The sequence below is a fragment of the Ursus maritimus genome, unplaced genomic scaffold, assembly GCF_017311325.1.
Source record: "Ursus maritimus isolate PB19 unplaced genomic scaffold, ASM1731132v1 scaffold_20, whole genome shotgun sequence".
Taxonomy (NCBI): Eukaryota; Metazoa; Chordata; class Mammalia; order Carnivora; family Ursidae; genus Ursus; species Ursus maritimus.
The window spans coordinates 36,223,046-36,245,948 of NW_024424453.1; the positions used below are offsets into that span (position 1 = coordinate 36,223,046).

Below are 22,903 nucleotides of genomic sequence, written 5' to 3' on the forward strand. Positions count from 1 at the left end.
GACCAATATCCCCGTTGCATATGGATGCCAAAATTCTCAACAAGATCCTAGCCAATAGGGTCCAACAGTACATTAAAAGGAGCATCCATCAGGATCAGGTGGGATTTATTCCTGGGATGCAAGGGTGGTTCAACATTTGCAAATCAACCAATGTGATAGAACATATTAATAAAAGAAGAGACAAGAACCATATGATCCTCTCAATTGATGCAGAAAAAGCATTTGACAAAGTACAGCATCCTTTCCTGAATAAAACTCTTCAGAGTGTAGGGATAGAGGGAACATTCCTCAATCTCATAAAAACCATCTACGAAAAGTCCACAGTGAAAATCATTCTCAATGGGGAAAAGCTCTCAGCTTTTCCCCGAAGATCAAGAACGCAGCAACGATGCCCACTCTCGCCACTATTGTTCAACATAGTACTAGAAGTCCTAGCATCAGCAATCAGACAATAAAAAGAAATAAAAGATATTCAAATTGGCAAAGAAGAAGTCAAGCTGTCTCTCTTCACAGATGACATGATACTTTATGTGGAAAACCCAAAAGACTCCACCCCCAACTTACTAGAACTCATACAGCAATTCAGTAGTGTGACAAGATACAAAATCAATGTACAGAAATCAGTTGCTTTTCTATACACTAACAATGTAACTGTAGAAAGAGAATTAGGGAATCGATTCCATTTACAAAAGCACCAAAACACCATAAGATACCTACGAATAAACCTAACCAAAGAGGTAAAGGATCTATACTCCAGAAACTACAGAACACTTATGAAAGAAATTGAAGAAGACACAAAAAGATTGAAAAACATTCCATGCTCATGGATTGGAAGAATACACATTGTTAAAATGTCTATGCTGCCCAGAGCAATCTATACTTTCAACACCATCCCGATCAAAATTCCGATGGCATTTTTAAAAGAGCTCAAACTAATAATCCTAAAATTTGTATGGAACCAGAAGAGACCCAGAATCGCCAAGGGAATGTTGAAAAAGAAAAACAAAGCTGGGGGCATCACGTTGCCTGATTTCAAGCTATATTCCAAAGCTGTGATCACCAAGACAGCATCGTTCTGGCACAAAAACAGACGCAAGGCTAGTGGAACAGAATAGAGAGCCCAGATGGCCCTCAACTCTATAGTCAGCTAATCTTTGACAAAGCAGTTAAAAAATATCCAATGGAAAAAAGACAGTCTCTTCAATAAATGGTGCTGGAAAAATTGGACAGCTATATACAGAAGAATGAAATTCGACTATTCTTTTACACCATACACAAAGATAAACTCTAAATGGATGAAAGACCTCAATGTGAGACAGGAATCCATCGAAATCCTAGAGGAGAACATAGGCAGTAACCTCTTCGACATCAGCCACTGCAACTTCTTTCAAGACATGTCCCCAGAGGCAAGGGAAACAAAAGCAAAAATGAACTTTTGGGACTTCATCAAGATAAAAAGCTTCTGCACAGCAAAGGAAACATCAACAAAACAAAGAGGCAACCCACGGAATGGGAGAAGATATTTGCAAATGACATTACAGATAAAAGGCTGATATCCAAGATCTATAAAGAACTTCTCAAACTCAACACCCAAAAAAACAATCAAGTCAAAAAATGGGCAGAAGACATGAACAGACACTTCTCCAAAGAAGACATACAAATGGCTAACAAACACATGAAAAAATGTTCAACATCATTAGCCATCAGGGAAATACAAATCAAAACCACATTGAGATACCACCTTATACCAATTAGAATGGCAAAAATTGACAAGGCAGGAAACAACAAATGTTGGAGAGGATGTGGAGAAAGGGGAACCCTCTTTCGCTGCTGGTGGGAACGCAAGTTGGTACAGCCACTTTGGAAAACAGTATGGAGGTTCCTCAAAAAGTTAAAAATAGAGCTACCCTATGACCCAGCAATTGCACTACTGGGTATTTACCCCAATGATACAGATCTAGTGAAAAGAAGGGGCGCATGAACCCCAATGTTCATAGTAGCAAAGTCCACAATAGCCAAACTGTGGAAGGAGCTGAGATGCCCTTCAATAGACTAACGGATAAAGAAGATGTGCTCCATATATACAATGGAATATTACCCATCAGAAAGGATGAATACCCACCATTTGCATCAACATGGATGGAACTGGAGGAGATTATGCTAAGTGAAATAAGTTAAGCAGAGAAATACAATTATCATATGGTTTCGCTTATATGTGAAACATAAGGAATAGCATGGAGGACATTAGGAGAAGGAAGGGAACAATGAAGGGGGGACATCAGAGGAGGAGATGAACCATGAGAGACTATGGACTCCAGGAAACAAATGGAGGGTTTCAGAGGGGAGGGGGTGGGGGGATGGGCTAGACTGGTGATGGGTATTTAAGAAGGACACATTGCAATGAACACTGGGTGTTTTACGCAAACAATGAATCATGGAACACTACATCAAAAATTAATGAAGTGCTATATGGTGACTAACAACATAATAAAAGAAAAAATAATAAAAAATAAATTCTAAGAACAATGAAAACTAAAAAAAAAAAAAGATTAAGTTATAAACAATGCAGCTTCTGTCTTGGGGTCTCTCTCTGTTCCTCTTTCTCTCTCTTGGATCAGTGCTTGCTCTGGGGAAGTCCAGGCCATGAGCAGCTCTGTAGAGACATACATGTTGAGGAACTGAAGTATCCTCTTAACAGCCATGTGAATAATGTCGGATCCTTCAGAGCCAGTCACGCCTCATCTGATGTAGCTCCAGTTGATACCGGGATTGCAACCTTGTGAAGGACCCTGAGCCAGAACCATCCCGCTAAGCCGCTCCTGGATTATTGACCTACAGCAATCGTGAAATTATAAATTGTTTGTTGTTCTAAGCCACTAAATTTGGAGTTGTCTGTTATGTACTAATAGATAACTAAGAGCTGTTGGGTGGCACCTGTGGGTGGTGTTAGAGTTAATGAGCTGCCATTAGCTAGCTAAAAGCATTTACTTTTTGTTTTGCTGATTAATATCCAGGCTGGGGCAGACACAGATCTGACAGCTAGGTTATGACCTTGAGGAAATAACTTCCCTCTTTGGAATTCCATTTTATCACATGTTAGTGAAGAAATTGATATTCTAGCACTATATAATTTTCTTGCATGAAATCGAACAAGTTCTAACTCCTAATAGTGCCAGGGTCAAATGGTTCCTTAAGGAGAACATTTCTTCTCCTCTAATTAACCACAGCTACATTAACTTTCCCACAAACCTAGAATCTATTCAATTTAGTCTAAGAACTTAAGCTCTTCAAGGGCAGGAATGTCTTACATACTCCTATAGCTTCTCTTCTAGTATAGTAATTGATATATGGGCAATTTAATAATTATATGCTGAAAACCAGAATTGCTGAAAAAGAGGAACATCTTCTTTAATGTGTATCGCATCTATTGCCAATAACACAGACTCTGAATCTTCCCCCCCCCCCGACTTTTGCTGATATTTTTGACAGGAAGAATCATCTTACTTAGAACAAAAGGTAAAGAATAGAATATGAGAAAAAAAGGGAAATGGGAACTGGGTTGATCACTCCCTTTGTGAGTTTGATTTTCTAACTTATTTATGTCTATATCTGTATCTGAGTCTATGTCTATATATGCGCATCTAGCCTATTTTTAGATACCCCATCTATTTATGATAGAATTATTATAATTGTGGGAAACTTTTTTCTAATCCTTAGTAGACAATCTTCGTTACATGGATATCTGTTAACTTGCTACATTTTAGGAAACTTCACCAGAGTGAAGCATCCATCCGCTAGTTACAGATAAACAAATCAAAATGAACATAACTAGCAACACCATTTTTTTAAACTTGGTAAACCTTATCAATAAATGATATTGCGGTCACAGAATATGTGCAGTGTAAATGCGTTTTCTGCCAGCTATACGTTAGACTTTCACGGGCAAGGGAAATTGAAACTGTCTTTCTAATGGATCATAAATCCTGGAAATGATTTGAATTCATGGATTAAATGTCAGCTTTGAAAGCATTTGCTGATTTATCTTGGATCTTAAAAGAAAGAACATTTCTATGACAAATCAAATTAGTACACTTTCATATTCTGCATTGTAGTTTTCCAGAATAATATTCCTCAAAGAAATGGTACGGTAGGCAGATAATTTTTTCCTATTAGAAGATTATTATTATTATAATTATTTAACATCTCTTTGCTAATTAGAAAACTCTTGGAGCTGAAGAATAGGAAGGTGAGTGTTGTATTCGAATGTAGAGATTATGGTTAAAAATAGTGGGTTGCTCCTCAGAAATACCAAATTGAATCAGTTAGTAAGTAGCTAACTCAACTGTATCAGTGTGACTGGGGCAAAATCTGAGTTCCTATGTAATTTCCTTCGTACTCCTCCCCACTACTTCCTACTCCTAAGAAGGAAATGGTGACTATTTTCCTGACTTGGAATAACTTCGGCAGATTTAACATGTCTCTCCTTGCCTAAATTCAAATTAAAAGCATTCTATGAAAACAAGCAGCTTTCCTTTTGGTCCAGAGAATTGCTCTAGGCACTGCCTTCCATCTTTTAATTAGAAATCTTTAACTCTCTCTGAGTCTCTGGCTGCTTTCTGTTGCTTCACAGATTTATAGCATCTCTTCCCTGAGTCTCTGCAGACTGACAGCATTTTCAAGTGCAGCCTGGTTGCTCCTCAAGCTTTCTTTTTCCTAAGGATCTTCTTCAGATTTCACCCTCCTTGACTCCCAGGCATAATGATGCCCTGTCCATTCCTGGCACCCAGACACTTTTGTCTGAGCCACAGCCCTCTGCTTCTCTCTCAGGCTCAAAAGAGAGGACAGACTGAGCTATTGGGGTTTGTTCCATGGCCTGATGACCATGTGCCATTTTTTTTTTAAAGATTTTATTCATTTATTTGACAGAGATAGAGACAGCCAGCGAGAGAGGGAACACAAGCAGGGGGAGTGGGAGAGGAAGAAGCAGGCTCACAGCGGAGGAGCCTGATGTGGGGCTCGATCCCATAACGCCGGGATCACGCCCTGAGCCGAAGTCAGATGCTTAACCGCTGTGCCACCCAGGCGCCCCGACCATGTGCCATTTTAAGGAGGACTTGGGGCATAACACACATTTCCTCCTGTAGTTGAAATTTTAGTGGCAGTTCAAGTCTTTGTGATTACATATTGTCAGGGTTGTTAGTTTTTATAACATGGTCTTAGGCTCATGAAGTTAGATGCTCTGTAGGGTTTTAAAGAAAAGAAGTGGGTTGCGTCTAAAATTGGTTGTAAAATACCACATTGAGCTATGTGATAGTTGGCCCTTTGGTCAGGCTTTCATGGCTTATAGGGATATAATAAGCTGTCTGTTCTTTGGTAGAATTCTCCAGCTCTGATGCTCCCGGGAGGAGTGTTTTCTGTTACTTTTTCAGTAACATGTCTTAATTTGTCCAGTGCATTTTAACCTCATATATATGATCCCTTGATTTTATATCTCTAGCTGCCTCTACATAGAGCGGCGTGATATGATCTCCATCTTCATCAACCCAGGAGGCACAGCGAAGTCAGGCTTACAATTGTTGGCTCTCATCTTTTCAATGGGGTGGGGGAGGACTGGGTTATATAAATAGACTTTATTATCCTGGATTCCTGAGTTCATTCCTTGATGTTTAGAAAACCATGTGCGTTATCTCATTGGTTCGCTTGAAGATTAGACCATCATGACTAAATTTCCTTGTGTGCCTACATTGTTATGATATCTGTTATTTGACATTTTATCAACAAGATTCTTTATTAACTAGCATTTATCCTCCACTGTGGTACAAAACTGATTTTCAAATCAAATTTCTTGCATCTGATTTTTCTTCCCCAGTATCTCTCTACCACTATCACTACTGCTTTCATTCATTCAAGACTATTTTTTGAGCAGCTCCTCTATCCCAGGCACTGTTCTAGGTTCTGAGATTACCATAGTAAGCAAAACGGATGAAGCCTCCTGCCATCATGGAGATCACATTTCAGTGGCATCTGCGACTCCTTCAGCCCATTCATTGTAACCCCTGCTTCTGTTTTCTCTTTTCTGTCTTGCTCCTTGTGTTTCAATCTCATGAGATTCTCTCTCTTTCACCAGCCTAGCACTTCCACAGAGTAATTAAGTGCAGGTTCCTCTATCCGTCGCCAGAATGCAGGTTACATATTCCTGGTGTCTCATTTTATTGATTTAACACACACTTTCTTGGTAGAAGCATTATAATAATATGAAGATGACAGCGAATGTCTTTAGTATTATTAGTACTTTCCTTAACTACATTATGGGTTAAAAATGTTTATGTGGGCTGCCCTTGGGCCCTAAGCACTATTTAGTACAAAGGTACCTCTGGTTTCCAATCAGAAATTTAACAAGCAGTTTCTTGGAACCCAAGGTTGTCAGTTGGAAGTTTCTTGTGCAGTAATTCCAGATTGTGATGATGACCTTGAAACTCTTTAAGATGCAGAAATGGCCTCTGAATTAACCAAGAATGATTACCTTTTCTTTGATCTATTTTTAGATTTATTTTTCCATATTCTATTTCTTTGAAGAGTGGTAATCTACTCTGCGGGGTAGATATAATAACTCAATTGATCTCTCCACTCCCCAATAAAACCTCTATCATTTGGCCAGATGAGATAACAAAAAGTTTACTATACTCAAGAGCCTCCTTTGGTAAAATAGAAACCTATGATTCTAGGTTATCTTTGAAGCCTGGGAAAAGTAACAGAGATGAATTGTTTCATCTCTCTGACCGAACAGCCTCTCAAGAAGAAAACACTTTTTGAAAAATGAGATAAAATGGTGTCTAGTGAGTCATGATTTCAGGTTAGTGCAAGCCCAAAGCACCCAGCAGGGTCTACTTTGAGTGTCTCAATTAGCAGTACCTATTCAGGGGACTCCTTTAGTTCCCTGAGTGTGGCCCAATTATCTGTTACCTAATCTGTCCCGTGGCCTCATGGGGCCACGCAGGGAGGAAAGGAGGTGCGGGAGGTACAGCCAGTTTCAGAGAAGCCCCCTGGGCATTATGGAAGCCATCAGACACGTGCTTTCCCTCTGATTCCCATTTCCTTCTGTGTTTAGATTATGGGAATGTGTGTGGACAATATCCTTTAGGGGATCATGGACTGGATGAATGAATACAGGCTGAACTTCAGGAGCCTCTTTGTATTGCTAAGCTTTTCTAGGCAAAGGCTCTGAAGAGGGAGGGGCTAGAAATGGCCTCTACTTAGATTGCTGCTTGTTCTGTTTCTCATGCAGACTGCAGCCAGGTACAATCTGAAACAGAATTTCCTACCTTCCATTAGGGTGCCTTGGAGTGGGCATTAGGTTTGGATTACAGGAGCTGTGTTTCTTGTGCAGAAGCATTAGATCTGGAGTTGGGTTCTGAGCAATTTCATTACTAAAAATGTATCCTAAAGATATAGTGTTGATGAAGGTTAAAACTTATCTGTGGAAATAAATCTGTGGAAATACTGCCAGGGGCAGAAATAGAATGCAATGAGGAAGTGTGTGCTCAGCCTCAAACCAGAATGTCCAAGTTCAGATCCTAACCCTGCAATTTACTGGATATGTGGCCTTGAGCAAATTGGTTAACTTATTTTTGTCAGAGTTTCCTCAGTTTCTAAAGGTAGGATTGTTATCGTACCTGTTTTGTAGAACTGTGGTAAACATTAAATTAATTCAGAGTTATAAATGCTTAGCACAATGCATGCCATATATAACCACTTGAATAAATATTAGCTATTATATTATTTTTATTAGGTAATTTATTACAGCATTGTTTATAATAATGAAAAATTGATATGACATAAATATACATCGGTAAGAAACTAATTAAAGAAACCATTATGGTTCAATAAAATCTGAAACTATACAGTTATTAAAGATGATGTTTCAGAAGACTCGCTAACGATATGGGAAAATATTGCTCAATGTTAAAAACAAGTTACAAATATTTTGCACACGGCAATTGCCTCCATTAAATATGCTGTATGGATACATGCAGAGAAAAAGGACAGAAATTCTACACACGCAGCGTTAGCCACAGGATCATAGATGATTTTTCTTTTCGTCCTTAGCTGTATATTCTATCACGAACAAGCGTTACCTTTGCAATCAGAGAAAAGCATATGTGTTTTGTTAAAGCAACAACAGTTCGGTTTCAGTAATTTAATCATTCTGTTTATAAAATGGGAGTAGAGGCGATGCCCATGTCAAAGGATTGTTGTCATTAGGTTTTTAGCACATTCCCTCTTCCTCACCCGACCTGTCCTGACCACATGACAGAATTGACCCAACGATCCTATTTTCTAGTGCATTCTTCTGCCTATTTGCTTCATATCACTTATGGCCTCTGAAATCAGTTTGTTTATTTATTTGTAGTTTTTCTTCTTTTTATCTTTTCTCTCTGGAATGAAAACTATCTGGGGACGTTGCCGGCTTTGTTCGCAGCTGAGGTGCTTAGAATGTTGCCCGGCAGCTCAGGGATTCAATAAATAATTGTCGAATGAATCATGAATATCAGTACATCTTGCAAAGTGCTCCAGAAAATGTTGACTGTTATTAGAGGCAGAGATATAATTTCACTCCAAATCCCTAAAAAGTGAACTAAATCAAAGGACTTGTCTCCAGTCAATGAACATGTAAAATGTCACATCAAGAGCTAGCTAGCACGGGGATGGGTTTACTAAATGCCTGGCCTCCGTCTTCAGGATTAATTAAAATAGCTATCTAGTTGACTAGTTACCTCGTTGTCTCCTTTAATTCTCACAGCAATACTGTGAGGCTCGTTACTCCCTTGTTTTACAAATTATTCTGGGATTTTGCAGATGAGGTAAAAAAGGCCCAGAGGTTAAATAATTGCCCAAGTTCACACGACGAATAGGGCACAAACACAGGGCCTGACACCGAGAGTCTGCTCCTCCAGTCTGTGCTGATAACTTCTACACTGTGATACTAACATAAGGAATCTGAAAATTACCTGTCAATGGAATTGGGTGTATATTTGTGTATGCAGGATACTCGGGTGATTGCCAATTCAGTGTTGGGTAGAATTGTTCGATCATATCAAAAGAGAAACAGGAATTGCACAAATCCAAAATGTGAGAAACTAGAAAGTTAATAAAGCATACAATTCTCTAGCATTTTATGCTTAAAAGCAACTTTCATATTCATTATCTCATTTTGTTGACCCCAGATATCTTGAATCTGAAGCTAATCTTGGAAATATTTTATGTTCAAAGGTTAATAGCCTAAGTACATAAAGGACTTAAAAAGAAACATTATTACATCAATACATTAATATTATTATATAATTTATGTTACCTCATAAATATATTAATACTCGAAATAAAAACATAAAATGAGCATAAAAATTCAAACCAAAAAATAAGAAATGCAAATGACTTTTAAATACATGAAAAAATGTTTATGTTTACTATTAGTCAAAAAATTAAAGCAAATTAGTACAACACTGCAATGCCATTTTTTGTCAAACAAATTGCTAAACATTATAAAAGGTATAAATCTTCAGGCTGACAAGGGGTAAGGAAATGGTACTCTCATAAACATGTAGTAGTATAAATTAGGATACCCTTTATAGCAACTAATTGGTTTATTATTTTAAGAATCCTAAAACATCGATCCTTTACTTCATTAGTTCTTCTAGGAAATAATCAGAGATGCAGAAAGTATTTCTGCTCATTCTAGTGTTATTTATAATCATAAAAAAGAGAGTTTTCAACCTACAAAATAAGAGGAAAATGATTAAATAAATAAATGTATACGTTTTTAGAGATATTTTTAATCTTCTAGACTAGTGCTCATGATTAAATGTGGTATGGAGAAAAATGCAGGGTTCTAAATACTAAAATCATATTAAAATGCATATGTATGCCTGGAAAAAAGTCTGCAAGGATTTTTGGCAAAGTGACTAGTTTTTTCTGAATATGAGATGGAGTACTTTTATTTTTCTTCTTTATTTTTTTCTCTATTTCCTGTAGTTTTGGACAACAATCAGGAAAAAAAAAAAGCATTCCTAAAAATAAACATACAGCCCCGGAAGACAGTATAAATTCACTGACTTGCCTCATCACAAAGACTCTTAAGAGTATCACTGTGTCAAGCAGTGGGACTTTTGCAGATAGAAATTTGAAGACATCAGACCTTGAGATGCCCTTCAATTAAAACTTAGTAATTCAGGCCTTAAAAATGGCAGTTCAATTCAAGTATTCCAAATGAACTCTGAATTTTATGTAAGTGTTACAGGGGAAATAAATGACCATGAACAACAAAGAAAATGAAGTCCTCTGGCCTCTGCAGAGAGTTTTATCATGCAGTCTTGTTGGATACCCGATAGCCCCTGTACTGGGGGGAAAAACGTATTTCTGGCTATTATTAAATCTTTTTTTCTGCCTCATTGCCTTTCTTTTTGAAGCCTCGTTGCTTTTATGCTTATAGTTTTAACCACTATTGTTACCTCTTTTCTGCCAAAAATGAATGTCCCATTTATACGTGATTTGATCCTATGGGCTGCCCTTCTTCTTAACTGTGCAGCTCACCCATGAGAGTACACGGCATATGGCCCGGACGCCTACACAGGTTTCAGCCCATCGCCTCTTTCTTTCTGTTCTCTGAGTGCGACTACCCAGTCCCGCTTCCAAGGTACTGGCTTTTCATTTTCTGTTTTTCTTTTTTCTTTTTTTATTTTTATTTTTTTTTAAGATTTTATTTATTTATTCGACAGAGATAGAGACAGCCAGCGACAGAGGGAACACAAGCAGGGGGAGTGGGAGAGGAAGAAGCAGGCTCATAGCGGAGGAGCCTGATGTGGGGCTCGATCCCATAACGCCGGGATCACGCCCTGAGCCGAAGGCAGACACTTAACCGCTATGCCACCCAGGCGCCCCTGTTTTTCTTTTTTAAATCATTTGTGTTTACCCCTTCTTTTACTAGTTATTACTATCTTAAAAACAATTTAGTGGTCAGGTAGGGAGAATAATCTCAATTTTGTTCTTTTTCCATCTGTTGGGATAGGTTAGGTTATACTGTGGTAACAAACACCCGTCAAATCTCAGTGGCTTAAAACAGCAAAGCTTTCTTCTTGCTTTCGTCTCGTGTCTCTTGTAGATTAGCAAGGGCTTCTGCTTCCACCATCGTTGACCCCAGATTGAGTCTGACGGAGCCGCCGCCATCTGGGGTATTGTTGCTCACTCTGGTAGGAGGAAGATAAAGTCCTGGAGTATCTCACACAGCAACTAAACGCTCTGGCCTTGAAGTGACACTCACTCCCGACTTCTGCTCACACCTCATGGAGCAGAACGAGTCCTGTGACTCCAGCCTACCACTGGGGAGTACGGCAGGAAGAGCCCAGCAAATAAGTAGCTGGGGGTCATTAGGAAACAAAACCAGTAACTACCCTACTTCTCCTAAAAGAAATATTTTTGGGACTTGACTTGGTGGTTCCTGAGAGCCATTTGCCCTATTTAAATAAGCCTATGCATCTCAGTTTAACTTAATCAACATTTGTGGTCATCTGCTGGGTGTCAGATACTGTGCTAGGTATGGGAGACACACAAATGAACATTTTGGGGGTCTCAGCTTCAAGGAGCAACAGGCTAGTGGGGAAGAGAGACATAAAGCTAAGTACTTATGAACCCATATATGTCGAGTGCTATAAAAGAGGTAAGAACCAGATTGTATGGAAGCACAAAGTGGTATGGGACCATGCACCCCATTCAATCAGGCATTATTATCTATCAAAAGATGGATACATCCGAGAAGACAGAAGAAGCGCCTTCGCCCACTATATTCACTTCACCACCACCCTACCAGTGTTGCACACACATCTACAGGTCACCTGCAGGTCAGCTGGTGTCCCCTGGAGAAGTAGGTAAGTTTGACTCAAACCCACAATTCCATGTCTAGCAGAAAGCCAAAGCCCACTACACGATTGCTGCAATTTTCCTGGAGGCCTGTATTCACCTAGTCATCTTTCCGTGGGTTTCTCTTTTCCACAGTGTTCCCTATTGTGTCACTCCTAAACATGATCTGGAGCCCATTCGATTTCCACGGAAGAAATAACTCACAGCAAATCTTGTTTGCATAATAGGCTTCACAGAAGATTTGGCGGAAAGAACTGGGGGAGAAGGAAGGGGATTCTTATGTTACAGCAACATGAGTAACTTCAAATAGAATGCTAAACCAGTCTGAAAGTGCCCAGAAGCCAACACACCAGAGTAGCACCAGGAGATTTTCACCCCACTTGATCCCTGCCTCTCCCCATCTTGGATTCTTTTTTCTCCTTTCTCTTCTCCTTTCTTATTTCTTTATATCAATTAGGATAGGTTAGATTATGCTGTGGTAACAAGCAAGTCCCCAAATCTCACTGACCCCAAACAATGAAGAGTTATTTCTCGTTCATGCTACAAATCTATTGCAGAACACTGGGGGCTCTGTTTCCAATCATCCCTGGATCTCAGGAGCAAACCAAAGTTTTCTACTTATATTGTACAATTTAGTGTTCATCTTTTGGTGCCCCATGTCTAGTAAACCTTGATCCTTATGGATTTACTGGATCCTTACTCTACTCTCATAATATTTTTCCAAACAAAGATAGTTCCATCTCTGAGAGAACCTCTTCTTAGATAATGTATTTTTTTTCTTGTAGCAAATGTCAATTTACAATATATACATACTTGTTAATGGGACTAGTACAGTTCCCTCCTCTGAAAGTCTGGGAGGGAAACTTAAACTCTTCTAGCAAGTTTAGCAGGTTGGATCATGAAATATGCAGAGAGATCCATCCAAGTGTATGTCTTCTCAAGTGCAAGGCTTCTTCTCTTGGAATGCCCTTCAGCTTGATCGGTAATGAACCTTATTTTGGTAATAATTTCACAATATATACATATGTCGAATCATCACTTTGTACCCATTAAACTTACACAGTGTTGTCAATTATATCTCAAAAAGGCTGGAAAAACCTCGATTGTTCCTCTGATTGGCTGTTTCTTATCATTGAGTTCAGCCTCAACTCAAATTTTCCTTGTAAAGAAATTTTCCTGACTACTATATCTAAAAAAACAAGGTACAAAAAAAACAAAAAACAAAAAAACAAAACACCTCTTCCCTATACAAATAGTATTCCTATATTATTTTCATTAAGGCACTTATTTCTTTTTTTAAGTGTTTATTTAATTTCCAGTTAGTTAACATACAGTGTAATATTAGTTTCAGGTGTACAGTATAGTGATTCGACACTTGTATTCAACTCCCAGTGCTCATCACGATAAGTGCCCACCTTAATCCCCATCACCTATTTAAGCTGTTCCGCCCCCAATCCCACCTCCTCTGGAAACCATAGTTTGTGCTCCATAGTTAAGAGTCTATTTCTTGGTATGCTTCTCTCTCTCTCTCTCTCTCTCCCTCTCTTTTTTCCCCTTTACTCATTTCTTTAAATTTCTTAAATTCCACATGTAAGTGAAATCATATAGTATTTGTCTTTCTCTGACATAGTTTGCTTAGCATAACACTCTCTAGCTCCATTCATGTCATTGCAAATGACAAGATCTCATTCTTTTTGATGGCTGAGGAATATTCCATTGTAGATATATACCACATCTTCTTTATCCATTCATCAGTCGATGGACACTTGGGCTGTTTCCATAATTTGGCTATTGTAGATGCTGCTGCGATAAACATTGGGGTGCAGGTATCCCTTTGAATTTATTACTATCTGAAATTGTCTTATTTATGTTTCATATATTTACTGTTTGTTTTCCACACTAACATAAACTCCATGAAGATAGGAATCTTATTTGTACATACTCCTGTATCCTTAGCACTTTGAACAGTTCCTGACACACAGTAGGCACACAATAAAATTTGTTACATAAATCAATGAATTTGTAGGCTCCTCTCGACAGTCTTGCCATCAAATGCTTGTGTCATGACCTTGTTGTTGTTGCTGTTTTAAAATATAGGTTTCTCTGAGTCTGGGTATCTGTGTGAACTTACAGGAAACATTTATGGTCTGTGAGGGCCAAGCTACTCCATTCGTTTCACAAAACCAAACCCCCGAAGTAAAGAAATCAATGTAAGAATCTTTAGGAGAATTTTATACAACTCCAGCTTTAAGACAAGTCTCCTGGGGCGCCCGGGTGGCTCAGTCGTTGGGCGTCTGCCTTCAGCTCAGGGCGTGATCCCAGTGTTCTGGTATCGAGCCCCACATCAGGCTCCTCCGCTGGGAGCCTGCTTCTTTCTCTCCCACTCCCCTGCTTGTGTTCCCTCTCTCGCTGGCTGTCTCTATCTCTGTCAAATAAATAAGTAAAATCTTAAAAAAAAGAAAAAAGAAAGAAAGAAAAAGACAAGTCTCCTCATCCTGCCTTCTGGCTAGACTGTCTTCACTAGACTTATCCCTTCCTTCCCTCCTGCCTTCCATTCTTTGTTGTCTTCATTTCTCTCCGTGTATTTTCCTGTCTTTCTTTCTCCTTCCATCTTTTCCTCTTTCTCCCTTCTTTATCTACTTATCATCCATCTCTTCTGAAACTGAGTAATTTTTTTTTAATCTAGGGAGGACGAATTGGCTCCTTGTTGTCATTACCAGAAAATTGGTTCAAGGGGAGAACCACAGTGTAGAAGACAGCCTGTTGGACTGGTACCTGAGGGCAAATCACTCTCTGGACCTCGATCTCCTCTTCTACCAAAGGATGAACGGCCCTCAAGGCCTTCTTTCTCTATCAGTCTGTAAGTCTGTGAACATTTTAACAATGAAATGATTAATTCTTAGATTTCTGACTTCGGTATTTGAAAATACTGCACCTATAGGTAGTTCCAGTAGAATATTGTTTTGTATTTTCTTTCTAAAATATGTAGAAGATGAAACAATGACACACCAAGGTGGAGTCTGCAAGACCCACATGGAATCAGTCTTTGTTCAGTGTAGTCACCCCTCTCCTATCTTTCCCTCTAGTATCTTTCTATTCAGGAAGAACAACAACAGCAACAATGTTGTTACAGATGCTGGCCTTATTCTCCCATCTACAGATTTTGAGCCTGTAAGCTTTTCAGTGAGATGGTGTGAGAAAGAGTCATCAGTGGCTTACAATAGCCAAAAAGCTGTTTTTTGAAAAAGACGTTGGACTTTCCCAGTTACATGAAATAGCCTGAGCAATGGAGATGATTTTGGTCACAGGGGAAGAAAAATACAGTATAATTGCCAGTGAGAACCATTCCACAGCAAACGGTAGTGAATATAAGTGGGCTGCTATTTTGAACGTTAAACACTTTCACTAAAAATCCCAGTAGTAGTCAGCTATGCCTTCACGTGCATGAAAGAAGGAGCAGAGCAAATAGGGGGATGGAAGAACAGGGAAGTCAACAGAAGCCTTAGTGTGGAAACAAACAAACGCCTGATGGTTATGTAAAAAAGATGATCACTTTTCCCGGTAGGAACAAGTAAATAGAATTCATTGTTATCAGTGTTTTGCAAAGCAAAACTCTCTTTTGGTCTTTAATATTCATATCTTTATGTCTAAACATGGAGCGTATGACTTGGTAATGATGGAAATGAAATGTCCTGTTTTAGGTAATTTGGATCCCCACGGACGGGACCAAGTTCCCCAGGGGGGAGATTACATGGCTCTGCCCTTCCCATTGACTCTCCCACAGTCTCTCTAACCCAGCCAATTTCTAGTCCTGCAGCAATATATGTTTTCCTGATAAACCTCCAAATTAAAATTTTCCTACCTAGGGATAAAAGTGACATGCGTTTTAAAGACTGGAGTTAAAAAAAAAATCTTGAAAAGCATATTTTGAAATGCTGATAGGAAAATTTAAAACTAAGAAATAATATTATTTAACTAGAATAACTGAGATTGCCCAGAAAATCTTGAACATAAGCTTTCTTTTGTTTGAGGCAAAGTATTGTACAAATTATTTTTATGTTATGACAAAATTTTATATAGTTAGAGCAGTGTTTTCCTATTAGTTTTTTTCAGCAGGAAAACAATATAACAACAAAAAATGAAAAACATTTGGTTTGTGTAAATATTTTAAAAAATATACTAATTTTGTCCGTATTGCAATGCCTCATAATCATTTTTAGATTTTAAATTGTTTCAATTTAATTGTTATAATGTAAAATTTTATGTATTTAACAGTTTATGCCTCTCCAAAGAATGGAGGAAGGGAATCTCAGGGGTCTGTTCAATTATTTGTTTCATATAAATGAAGTATAAGATCTATCTTCATCTAATGCAATTTTATTTTTTATTTTTATTTTTTACTTTTTTTAGGGAGGGAGCGGGGAGGGACAGAAGGAGAAGGAGAGAGACAATCTTAAGCAGGCTCCATGCCTAGCATGGAGTTCAATTCAGAGCTCAATCTCAAAACCCTGAGATCATGATCTGAGCTGAAATCAGGAGTGGGCCACTTAACTGACTGAGCCACCCAGGTGCCCCCATCTAATGCAATTTAAAAAAAATTATATTTATGTCTGTAAAATTTTTCTGTTATCACAAATATTTTAACAATGTAAATATGCCATGTTTTTAAAATGTAATTTTACTTATTTGTTGTTGGTATAAATGAATTATTCTGATGATGAAGATTGTGTGTGTGCATGTGTGTTTGTGTGTATGTATGTGTGTGAAGTTTTTGTTTGTGGTAGTTTTAAAACATAGTTGCAAATTCTTGGACACTTCTCCCTTTGAGAGGTAGTGGCTGGGCAGGCCAGGACTGCCTAAGTCCTATCGACATTAACAGAGTGACCTGGAAATAAAGTCATGTGATTTCTAAGGCTAGATCATAACAAGCCTTGCACCTTCTCCTTGTTTGCTGGAACACTTAGAGCCTTGAGATGCCATGTAAGAGCCACAACTAGCCCAGGCCTCCATGCCCTGAAGAAGCCCAAGCCACATGGGAAGTCTACTCTCAGGCTAACACGGCTGTTGGCTGAATCCTGCCTTCAGTACATCTCTGCTCAGGCACCAGATGTGGCTATAAAGCAGCTTACCTGTTATTTTAGCTCCCAGTCATTCTAGTCATTCACAGCCAGTGAACTCTTCCCAGGGGAGGCATCAGATGATGTGGAGCAGAGATATGTCATCCCTGCTGCGCCCTAGCCTAAATTCTTGTCCCACAGAATTCGTGAGTATAATAAAATGATGGCTGTTTTATGCCACGAAGTTTGGGTTGGTTCTTGATGCATCAGAATTTACTGTAATTTTTCTCATGCTGTGTACTTCCTCATTCTTTCATTATAGCACGTATTTCTAAAATTCCCAGACCAGCAAGCAAATTAAACACATACTCTAATTTGAAATAGCAGAGTGCTGATTATATGATACAAGCCATCTCCAAATCTACTTTCCCTTTATGTTTATTAAAATATGTATTCCTAAAATATCCAAGGTATAAAAAATTTCATTAAAAACTTTAGTGTCTCTCTAAATGTTTACATTAGGGATTTAGAAGAACATCTTAGTTACATGGATAAGTGGACAGTGGATGGAAAAGAATGTTCAAATTCAGTTGCACATATTTGTGAAATGGTATAAAAATATAAGGTAACTGCTTGGGCTCATCATCAGTTCCATCCTCACACTTATATTGACTTTTGTGATAATCACATCCATTATTTTACGAACTTAGCCTTCAAGATAGAATAATGAATGGATCATTGACTGAACTGGTCAATAGGCTATTATAATTTCCCTTAATACAGCAATATTGAAGAATCCCAGTTTGTTTGAAAGCTTACAGTTGCTGAATAACCATGAAAAATGATATGTATAATAATGAAGACACTGAGGAAATCAAAAAATTGGGAGAAAAGACAGCAAAAAGTCATGAAACCAGAAAACTATTTTCGAGGTGAAGTTATTTCAGAATTTGGCTAACTTTGTGCTACATATTTTTGAGATGTGAATTAGATTTTTTTAATTCAGCCAACCTTTATTTCATATTTACTGAATGCCAGATAGATTGGATGTTTTCTCTCACATTATTTAACCTCCCCAGACTTGGATACTTCTAATTTCTTTTTATCAGAAATCACTTGCACTGGGAAGACATATATATTTTAGAGAGAGAGAGAGAGCAAGAGGCAGAGGGAGAGGGGGAGGGTGAATTTCAAATGGACTCCATGCTCAGCATGGAGCCCCAGTGTGGGGCAGTCTCACGACCCTGAGATCATGACTTAGCCGAAGTCAAGAATTGGATGCTTAACTCACTGAGCCCCCCAGGTTCCCCATATTGGGAAGATATATTTTTTTAATTTTTAATTTTTTTTTTAAAGATTTTATTTATTTATTTGACAGAGATAGAGACAGCCAGCGAGAGAGGGAACACAAGCAGGGGGAGTGGGAGAGGAAGAAGCAGGCTCATATCGGAGGGGCCTGATGTGGGGCTCGATCCCATAACGCCGGGATCACGCCCTGAGCCGAAGGCAGACGCTTAACCGCTATGCCACCCAGGCACCTCTGGGAAGGTATTTTTTTTTTTAATGATTTTTTATTATATTATGTTAGTCACCATACAGTACATCCCCGGTTTCCGATGTAAGGCTCGATGATTCATAAGTTGTGTATAATACCCAGTGCACCATGCAATATGTGCCCTCCTTACTACCCATCACCGGTCTATCCCATTCCCCCGTCCCCCTCCCCTCTGAGGCCCTCAGTTTGTTTCTCATAGTTCATAGTCTCTCATGTATTTTTAAACAAATGAAATGAGAAGGATATAGTACATCTTAACAAAATCATGATGTGACAAGGGTCTGAAAACTGTGTCCCACTCATTTGTACATTTTTATAAATAAAGTGTATTGTAACACAGCTCATTTGGTTACACATTGTCTTGCTTTGTGCTGCAGCAGATCTTAACAGCTGCAACACAGACTGTCCAGCCTACAAAGCCTAAAATATTTACCACCTGGCTTTTATGTTGATCCCTGGTTTGAGGGTTTACTAAATCTGTTTTTTTTTTTTTAATTTCATTCAGATTTGCTAGAAGTCAGAGCAGAATCTTCCTAAAAAATCTTATTTCACAAGGAGTTGGGTGGCTCAAGTCATTTGTAAAGGAAATTAATGTCTTTCCTCTAGAAAGTGATGCTTAAAACTTGTCATTGACTAGGTATTATCAACCCAGTCAAGCAAATCAGTACCTCATACCTGGAATAAATTGGAAAAAACCTGGAAAGAAAATAAACTGTGGGATTATGAAATGGTTAATTTGCACTTTAAAAAAGTACAACTATTGGGTTCTTGACATTTCACTTAGAATTTAGGGTCTTTGAGCACCTTTCAAATTATTTAGAGTAGAGGGCCATCCCTCTACCTCTCTGGGAGAATATCTTTGGTTTTCTCTCTTCTCATCTGAAGTTCTTGGCTAGTGTTCTCTGGCCTGGGAGGCTATGTGTGCTGGAGGTGAACTAATTCAGTATTGGTGGCCTAAGTTGCCAGACTATGGAACACGTGGGCTGGCCTGGAATGGTGTAAACAAGTGTGATTTGGAGTGTGGGTGAAGAATGGAGCCAAGGTGAGTATCAGAGCAGTAGCATCCATCCTAGGATCACAAGATACATATTTAGATAATGGAAGCAATATTAGAATCCAGAAGCAGAGCAAATAAGGGGAATCTTAAGAAATGGAGTGAGTGCATGGATAGTTGAAATGAAACACCTCTGGATGACACCAGGCAGGGGCCCTGGTGGTTGTCCACATGGTGCGTGGCGGAATGTCTTCACCATTTTGTTCTTTTGTCATTTTGTGTTCTTCCAAGGTGGGAAATCAGCCAGCTCCTTTAGCGGTTGGTAATGGAGCTGTGCTGAGGCAGATCACGCTTAAATGCCCATACAACCCAACATCACCATTGCTTCCTATCATAGATCGTGGTGATGAAGGAAGAAACACTTCCAGCTGATGCCTGGAAAATAGCAGCTACTAAAAGTATGTTCACTAAATAAACACAAATAATTTAATGTTAGATAATCCATGTGAGCATAATTTAATCAGGTTTCCCACCAGTTATTGTTACAAAAAGAATAGAATCATATAAATGTAAAATACAAATACACATAAAGAAAGTATCAATCTAGATTTCTACCTAGTACATTATTCCAGTCCAGGAATATTTAGTTTTAGGCTGTTTTCATGCCTACCATATTCTGGGGATGGTCGAATTATCTATTTTTTCTGAAATGGAAATTTATTGTAGCATTAGGAAATTGGGAAAGTTTAATACTCTTTAAAAGCCAGTCCTTGCTGGGCACCTGGGTGGCTCAGTTGGTTAAGTGTCTGACTCTTGATTTTGGCTCAGGTCAGGACCTCATGGGTCTTGAGATAGAACTCCCTGAGCAGCGGGGAGTTCTCTTCTCTCCCTATCTCTCCCTCTGCCCCTCCCTCCACTCATGGGTGTGCTTCTCTCTTTAAAATAAATAAACAAATCTTGAAAACAAAACAAAACAGTCCTTGCCTTCCTTTTTACCTCCTTCTTGTTAGTCCACTTCCAACACATAGAGCCATGTCTATCGTAAAGAAAATGGAGGTTTCTTCTGAATGATATTTCCGTCTCCCAATATGTATAAGAATTTTTCTGATCTAAGTGGACTGTGTTTTGTCCCTTGCAGGGCAGCAGTGGAGAAGCTCAAAGGAGCAGAAACTGCCCTGTGGTCCCGGGGGTGTGGATACAGTCCGCTTTGATTCTGCTAGCTCTCATTCTGCTAGCGTGACAGCAAGCTCAGGCCCTGCCTATCCCTGAGTTGAACTTTTAAGGCAAGCGACACCTCCTGAGGAGTGAAGATCTTCCTTTCTCAAGACCGAAGGGGCTTCATCTCAGACCATGGAATTTACCATGTCAGGAAACCCTACCTTGCAATTATTTCTGAATCATCTCCTTTCTATCTTATTCGCAAACATAGCCTTCGAACAATTTATTTAAAATGCCACTAATCAGGGAGGAAAAGAATTATTTCAGGAGGGGAGATGTTAGTTTTGCCACTGATTGCTGAATAACTCTTGGGAAAACACTGCTGTTTTAAGTGAGTGGGTTTTAAAATTACAAAGATTAGTAAAGGTAGGGTGGCAGAGAACCAGCCAATTTAAAAATATGTTATGGCCTATTTTTGCAAAGTCTAGCCAATGTGCTGGGTAGTCCTATTACAGAACTTTAAAGTCTTGCAAAAATAATATGTTATCAACCCTCTAATAACTAAGGAATCAGGCTGCAAATGCTATAACAAACTTCAGCTGGAATACTGTAGTATGCTTTAAGCCGTGTTATAAGATTCATGTTAGGAAAAATGGATTGGCACTGGAATTTATAAGACAGTATGTGTATTGTACAAGAATTCATCCAGTGGAAAAGATTATTATCTTATAGGTCCAAGTTCTCCCCGAGGAAAAGAATAGGTTGAGAGTTTAATAAAAGTGTAACTTGCCAATCTGCCTTTCTAGGCTTTTGACCTTTCCAATTGTCATATGCCTATGTGAATAACACCAATAAATCCTTCAATTCTTCATATTTGTCAGTGGGAGAAGCATTAAATCTAACCATTTGGCAATACTTTCTCTTACAGTGATATCCATCCCATATACATGAGGAGGTAATTGGGTTTTTTCTTTATTGATAATAATAGAAGAATACTGTAGCAACATATTATTAAAGCATGTATGTATAATGACTTCTGATAGGGTCTGGAGACTAGATTTATTGATTTATGTTTGTTAACCATTTTGAGAAAAGTTTACCTCTTAATTGTTTTAAATATCGTACTATTTTTTAAATCACACTTCCTTCCTACATTCTTTTTTTAAAGATTTTATTTATTTATTTGATAGAGAGAGACAGCTAGCGAGAGCGGGAACACAAGCAGGGGGAGTGGGAGAGGAAGAAGCAGGCTCCCAGCAGAGGAGCCCGATGAGGGGCTCGATCCCAGAACTCCGGGATCACGCCCTGAGCCCAAGGCAGACGCTTAATGACTGAGCCACCCCGGTGCCCCTCCTTCATACATTCTGATGATGTATATTAGTCCTCTCTGCAAACATGAACACACATACGTACACACAAATCATATGCGCATAATTTTGCCTACAATATCAATGGTGTGATCTCTGATACATACTAACCCACACGTCTTTGGTAGTCCGTGAACCCTAGATTAGGAATCACAGCTTTATGATAGGTTGATCCTCATGTGGATTTTCTGACTGGATACTAATTATAGTTTCCTTAGTTTTTAGAACTCATTATTGAGTTCATAGTCAATAATGTCAGCGAAGAGAAAAAGGTAAGCATCCGTTTTCTTTATTGACATCTTTGTATTTACTAGTGTATTGCAAACATTAAAAAACCCAAGCAAAACCTTTATGGGTATGATTGTTTTAAGAGAAACAGATTAAGCATGGATGATATTTAATAGGCAGCTTGACATCGATGCCATCATTCAATCTCCCTGTTACGGGAATAGTTGCATGCAGGCTTGCTCTTCTCCAAACTTCTTTCTTCCTCTGGCACAAGGCTGACTGCCTTGCAGAGATTCCTGTAGTTGGGTGTGGCCATTTGACGGAGTTCCGGTCAACAGCGTATGGAAGTGAGTGATGTATGTCATTCCTGACTTGTCTTAGACCTCCTATGCATGGTCTTCATGGCTTGGTGGACATGAACACAGAGACCTCGGGAGGCATATGCTGGAGATAACATGGGCATTAAACAGAAGGGACCTGGTCCCTAAATCACTTCTTGGAGGAAAGCTGCTGCTGAACAACCATTTTGGACTTTCGTGTTAAGCTACATAAGGTTTGGGGTTTCTCTGTAATAGCAGCTAAAAGGATCTGAACTTCTACACACTGTTCACTGAATAATGCAGAGTAGAAAACT

At 38.8% G+C, this 22,903-nt stretch overlaps 1 long non-coding RNA gene across 1 annotated transcript in view; it reads left to right on the plus strand.

Annotated features, from left to right (window-relative positions):
• The window catches only part of LOC103679660, a 103,269-nt gene extending 81,696 nt beyond the window's left edge, over positions 1 to 21,573 (plus strand). Inside the window, exons 3-4 of the long non-coding RNA XR_572982.2 lie at positions 14,597 to 14,770; positions 20,655 to 21,573. This is a non-coding gene — a long non-coding RNA (uncharacterized LOC103679660). The remainder of the gene's footprint in view (positions 1 to 14,596; positions 14,771 to 20,654) is intronic.
• The last annotated feature ends 1,330 nt before the right edge of the window (positions 21,574 to 22,903 follow it).